The sequence below is a fragment of the Ceratotherium simum genome, chromosome 31 (genome assembly GCF_057802395.1).
Source record: "Ceratotherium simum simum isolate JZ-2026a chromosome 31, ASM5780239v1, whole genome shotgun sequence".
Lineage (NCBI taxonomy): Eukaryota > Metazoa > Chordata > Mammalia > Perissodactyla > Rhinocerotidae > Ceratotherium > Ceratotherium simum.
Genome location: NC_141930.1, coordinates 31556100 through 31563141, shown reverse-complemented (window position 1 = coordinate 31563141; position 7042 = coordinate 31556100). Strand labels below are relative to the sequence as shown.

At 38.5% G+C, this 7042-nt stretch overlaps 1 pseudogene; it reads left to right on the top strand.

The window, feature by feature from the left end:
- The first annotated feature begins 5586 nt into the window (after positions 1–5586).
- On the top strand, positions 5587–6566 carry LOC101403425 (etoposide-induced protein 2.4 homolog pseudogene; annotated as a pseudogene).
- The last annotated feature ends 476 nt before the right edge of the window (positions 6567–7042 follow it).

The window sequence follows — 7042 nt, the reverse complement described above, 5'->3', positions numbered from 1 at the left end:
TGAAAAAAAAACTTGTCAACTCAAAATTATTGAAAGGGAAATCTACTCTAGTGAAAACTGGTGACATCATTATTAAAGTAATATATACTTACTTTCTAAATTAATACAAATGTAAACTAACAAAGAGCTCTTTCCTTATTTATCCAACAATTTTGGAAACGTTTTTATTAACCAAATAGAGTGTCTGAATTGATTAGTTATGACTTAGTAAAGAGAAGATATTAAAATAATTGATGCAAATAGTGGGCATATTTAGAACCAATTTAATTATAAATTTTCACCTTAAACACCCATCTCAACGTGTTTTAAAGAATCTGTTTGTTTCAGTAGAGATATTTCCAATTTTCCTATAATCATTCAGGGTTACAGACTTAAGGGCAATTATTTATATTATCATCACATATAAATATTTAGTTTGCAACATTCACTTTGGCCCAGCAAATTTTAATGAAGCATTAATCCAATATGATATATAACTTTCTCCAAATAATTTCAACTTAATTCAAGTTGCTCTAAACGTTTTCCTATGAAAAGATTTCTTTTTTTTTTTTTTTTTAAAGATTTTATTTATTTTATTTTTTCCCCCCAAAGCCCCAGTGGATAGTTGTATGTCATAGCTGCACATCCTTCTAGTTGCTGTATGCGGGACTCGGCCTCAGGATGAACGGAGAAGTGGTGCCTCGATGCGCACCCAGGATCCGAACCCGGGCCACCAGCATCGCAGCGCGCGCACTTAACCACCAAGCCACAGGGCCGGCCCGAAAAGATTTCTTAATCACTGCAAAAATCTAGATTATAAAAAGACCTCCAAAATCAAAAGGAAAGGAGTTCTTATTGTGCAAAGAGCATTGGGTTTAGAATCAGATAATTCAGGTTTCAATTCTGGCTTTGGGGGTATGTTGCTTAGCAAGTTATTCTGTTCACTCTCCCCTAAATGAACTCTAGTTCCTATATCTGCCTCTTGATACCAAGAAGTGCACACAGGTCATATGAAGCTCGAGAGGCAGTAACACACAGCATTACAAGATTAATTTCAATCATGAAATTGAAATTGATCCATTCCATGCTCAATCCACGAACAATAACTTCTGGACCTTGAAATATCTCCCTTATACCACATCTATTTATCTCTTTATTTGGTTAGATCCCAGAGGTAAAGCACAGATTTGTCGCAAATGAGTATTTGATAAACTCTTGTTAATATTTTGTTGTTGTAATTAACACAATATTCTGGAGAGAGGAATTGCTGATTCTGAAATAAATCTCTTCTGATTTTGAGTAAGATTTCACAAGAATTTATATTACTTCCTTTAGATATCTTTACATAGATAATACTAAGCCTATTATCATGATGTTTTTTAATTAGGCTTTTTATTAAAAAAGCATTCCAAGAATCTCAGTTTGGGGGAAGAAAACTAAATTTATTAGAATTCTCACACAAAGCATCTGCTCTACTTGGGTTTGCACTTGTTGCCCCTCTTCTTAAAAGATTTTCTCCAAGTCTCTGTATGGATGCTCCCTCCATGCCCTCATAGCTCTATTCAAATCTCACCTCACCTCGCCCTCTTGACGTCCTTCAAAAAGCACCCCGTCCATCTTTTTCCCTCATATTGCTCTCTTTGCTCTGTAGCACTTGTTCCTCTCTGATACCACATCATGTATCTATTTTTGTGTGTTTAGTGTCTATTTCCCTCACTAGAATGGAACTTACATGAAGTTGGAGACTTTTTTCTAATTTGTTGAATTAATTACTAATTAATGAGAAAAGCACCACATATATTTGTACTTACATCCAAGAAATTAAAAGCTTCGGATTGCCTAATTCTACTTAGGAATAACAAACAGTATAGCTTTAAGTATCAGGTGTGTCTACTCAGATAGTGGCCATTCAGTTCTCTTGCTTTTAAAACTGCATATTCTGAGGCTTGGGTACAACGAAAACCATCCAGTTTTGCTATCATAGTCAAAACTGTGGCTGTGCCTTCCAGCCTTCCTTCCTATACCAGCCCTCCCACCGGTTGATAATCTCTCTCCACTGTACTTTGGCTGAAAGGTTTTCATGTGACCTTCAGCTCTGCCTACTGGCTTACTCTGCTCCAGCTTGTTTTTGGGATTCATCCCCGATGTGGCATGTATCAGAAGTTTGTTTCTTTTTATCACTGAGTAGTATTCCATTTTATCCGAATACACAATATTTTTTTCTACATTCACCTGTTGATACATTTTTGAGTTGTTTCCAATTTAGAGCTACTATGGATAATGCTGTAATGAATATTTGCATACGCGTCTTTGTGTGGACATAACGTTTTTATTTTTCTTAAGCAAATACCTAGGAGTGGACTACTGATTCATACCGCAAGCATATGTTTTACGAGAAACTTGCAAAGTGTTTCCAAAGTGGCTGTACTTTTTGGCACTGCCACCTGCAGTGGTTGAGAGTTCCTGCTGTTCCAGATTTGGTGTTGTGAGTCTTTTCAATTTTTGTCATTGTGGTGGGTATGTAACATATCACATTGCAGTTTTAATTTGCAATTCCCAGACAACTTATGCTATTGAGCACGGCTGTGAATTTTTAAAATTTATTTTGTGACATGTATAAAGTAAAATTCACTTTTTTGGTGTATACGTTTATGACAAATCCATCGGGTTGTGCAACCACTAGCACAATCGAGGTATAGTACGGTTCTATCTCCGCCCAAAGTTTCCCTCATGCTGTCCTTTTGTAATCAAACCCTCTCCCATATTTATTCCTAATGTAATTATCAATATGGTTGGTTTACATACACCATCTTGTTGTTTTCAATTTTTCCTGTCTGCTCTTTGTTATTTTTTTCTCTTTATGATCTTATGAATTAATCAAGCATTTTCCAATATTCAATTTTATTTCTATTATTGGTCTATTAGTGATATGTCCTTGTTGCATTCATTTAGTAGTTGCACTAGAGTTTACAATGTGCATCTTTAACTTATACAGTCTATTTTCAACTAACACTATAACTATTCACATACAAATTAAGAACATTCTAAGAGCATACTTCCATTTCTTCCCTCTCATCCGTTGACCTATTATTCCTGTACATATTATTTCTACATATGTTTTAAATCCCACAATACATTGTTATTTTTTAAGCCATCAATTGTCTAAATTTTTAACAGCTTCATTGAGCTATAATTTGCAGAGCATTCAATAAGACATAAAAATATACAAAAGAAAATCTTTTATATTTACCCAAATGCATACCATTTCCACTGTTCTTCATGACTTTATGTAGATCCTAATCTCCATTTGGTATCATTTTCCTTCTTCCTAAAGAACTTTCTTTAACACTTTTATAGTACGGATCTGTTATCAACATATTCTCTCAGCTTTTGTTTGTACGGAAAAGTTCTCATTCTAACTTCACCTTTTTGAAGAAAATTTTTGCAGGATACTAAGTTAGTTCTAGATTAAGAGTTATTTTTTTTCTTTGTGCATATTCTGCTTAGGTTTCATTGAGTTTATAGTTTTCCTGAAGTTTGAAAAGTTTCCAACCATTGTCTCTTCAAGTACTTTTTCTGTCATTCCCTCTCTCCTTTCCTTCTGGGACATTCATTAAACATATGTTAGGCCACCTGATACTGTCCTACAGCTCACTGAGGCTTTTTCCAGTATTTTATAGTCTTTTCTTGCCTCTAAGCTTAATGTTAGATAGTTTCTATTGCTATGTTCTCAAATTCACTGATTATTTTTCGTCTGCAGTGTCGAATCTGTTAATCTTGTTCAGTAAGTATCTTATTTCATACACTCCATTTTTCATTTCTAGTAGTTTCATTTATATACATATACACATATATCCTCAATATGTTGAAGTTTTACTATAAATACTTGAGCACATTTATAAGATGTATAATTGTAGTTTTTAAATTTTTGCTTGATTCTATCATTTCCATCATTTCTGACTAATTTCCCTACTGCTTATGGGTCATAATTTGCTAATTCTTTACATGCCTAGTATTTTTTGATTGGATGGCAGACATGGTATATGTTACATTTTTAACTGTTTAGACTTTGTTATTTTACTTTAAAAGTGTGAGTTTTCTCTTGTGGCAGCAATAAAATTTCCTCCAGATTGTGTTGATACTTTGGGGGGATTATTTTAAAACCTTGTTAGGGCAGTCCTAGAGTCTCCTTATCTCCAGATAATTTAGTCCTTCTCATATCTTTACTGATTTGCTCAAGTTTTCAACAAATTCTTTGTACTCTGGCTGGACAGAATTCAAATGACCATGTGAAGAGTAAGAACTGTTCACCTTATAGCTCCCAGAAATTGTTCTTTGCATGGACTTGTAGAGTTTCACCTTTCACATTCGTGGATTAATACTCCACCAAAGGCTCAAGGGGACACCTTTGCAAATTTCTGGACCACTTTTTCTGTGTAGTTCCCTCTTGTCTGGTGATTTGCCCTGATTATTTCAGGCACATCCACCTCTCTGAGCTCCCATGTGTCTCCTCAAATCAGCAAGATGACTGTGCTCTGCTTGGGATTCCCCTCGTTGCTCTGAGGTCCAGACATACGCCTCCAGGCAGATGTCACCACCCACTGCAGGGCTCACCCCATTCGTTTCTCTCCTCTCAGGGAGCATAGTCCTGTGCTGTCTGATTTCCAAGGTCTTGAAACAATTGCTTTACATATTTTGGCCAGTTTTCTAATTATTTATGGTGAGGAGACAAATCTTGTCCTAGTCACTGTGGTAGAAGTAGAAGTTGAATTTTAGGAATATTTGAAAGTTAGAATCAGCATTATTTCCTGATGGATTGGATGTAGTATTGAGAGGAAAAAAAGAGGCAAGAATGTCTTCTACGTTTTTATGCTGAGAACTTGGAAGGATGAAGATATCCTCAACTGAGGTGGCAGTCTGTGGGAGAAAAAAGTTTTTGGGGAAAGCTCATTTTGGATATGTTAATTATGAGATATCTGTTAACTAGTCAAATGAAGAAGTTGAGTAGGCAGTTAGATGTATATTCTCTGAGGTTCAGGAGAGAGGTCTGGGCTGAAGAAATAATCGTGGGCTATGAGTATATATGGTACCAGTGCACTCTATAGAACTCTACGTGATCGGGGCCTGGCCCGGTGGCCAAGTGGTTAAAGTTCTGTGTGCTCTGCTTTGGCAGCCCTGGTTCTTGGGTTTGGATCCCGGGCACGGACCTACTCCACTCACCAGCCATGCTGTGGTGGTGTCCCACGTACAAAGTGGAGGAAGACCGGCACAGATGTTAGCTCAGGGCTAATCTTCCTCAAGCAAAAAAAAAGAATACTTTGCTCTCCTTAAAAAAAAAAAGAAGAATTCTATGTGATCACTAGGGGCACAAGTGTAGCTAGAAAAATAAGGAAGTCCAATGACCAACCCAGAACACTGCATCATGGAAACAGAATGTGGCCCTGGGAACACCCAGACATTCGGGGCAACCAGGTAAGGAGAAGGTGAGTGGCCTGTAGTGGGTGATGGGCCAGTCTGGGGCTTCCAGGTCCTTCATTATGAGAGATTTGGAGGCCCTTCCCTTTCCTCTGTGTAGTTGATGGTTTGGGTGGTGAAGAGGGGGCTGACAGTGTCAAAACCTAACTCCAGGACCTTGCCATGGAAATGAAAGACTCCTTCTGGAGTATTTTTACCATCTCAAAGCTAGATGCCTGAATCCAGGAAAAAAGAGAGAAGCAGCATTGAAGAAGAAGAAGTAGTGTCCTGGTGTGGTGGAGAGAGTGGGGTATGGAGCTGAAGCAAGAGAATGAGCCGTGTATTGTTTCTGGAAGTTTCCAGTGCTGCGCTTGGAGTGGTAGAGTATTCTGATTAGGTCTCTTCTTGTTTCATTGAGTGTTTATTCCTGTGTTTCAGTCAGTAACAGCACAAGTTATTGGTGATCCATCACTACATGGAGATGTTTGGTCATGGCTGGAATTCTTTCTTGCATTATGTCCAGTACTCATTGGTTGCTCCATGGTTTGTGTTTGGCAAAGTTGTCAATGCTTTTTGGTTTCAAGATATAGCTGATCTGGCATTTGAGGTATCAGGGAGGAAGCCTCACCCATTTCCTAGTTTCAGCAAAACAATTGTTCACATGCTCTTCAACGGTTTGCTGAAGGCTCTTTTCTTCCTCCAGGGGATGTTTGTAAGTTTCTTTCCCATCCATCTTGTTGGTCATACTGCATATATCCCTCTCTACTCACCATACTACTTCAAATATCACTGGTTCAGTAAAGGAATCGAAACACACCAACCATTGTCAAACATAGGAAAGAATAGACCTTATTAGCTTGGATATGGTTTGCCCTTGGCTTTCCTCACAACAATGCATTCCTCATACATTATCAGTGGCTGCCTCTTCTCTACCCTCTTTCCTTTATTCATTATCAGCTTAATGAATGGCAAAGAGCCAGCTGCACCTCTTCTTGGTAGTCTTCTCAAGCAACAGACTCTTCTACAAGACTGTCTACCTGCTGTCTGCCCTGAGCCACTCAACAACCTCAGAGGAGTTCCCTTCATGGCACCATCTCCTGTTAACTGAAGGCTGCCGCAGAGGGGATGTGTGAGATTGGAAGGAAGCGTGACAGCTCTTTTCCCCGCTCAACTTCCCCATCTGGGAGGCAGGACCCATTCTGCCAAGGGCCCTCTGCCCTCTTCCCTTCTCTGAGGTGTCCCGAGGCCAGAATCTTCCTGACACTAGTATGTGGATTTTTCACACCCATGAGCTGGAAAGGACCAGAGGTTCTGCTGCAGCTCTTCTTGAGCATTTGCCAGTCCTGGGCCAGGACTGATTTGATACTCTTCATCTCTGTGCCATTTACTCCCCACCTCCCCTTCCTGCCCTCCACCACCCTTGGATGAATGGATTTTGTAATTCTAGCTGTTATATTTTATAGATTTGTTATTTTTGTTGTTTTTCTGTGGAGCACACACATTGGATGTGGAGGTGAAGGAGTATTTCAGTTGCTCCATGTCACTCTCTTCACAGCCACCACTGTCTTGTTTCTTGTAACTCAGGTTAGGTTTTGATCCCTTTTGCTAG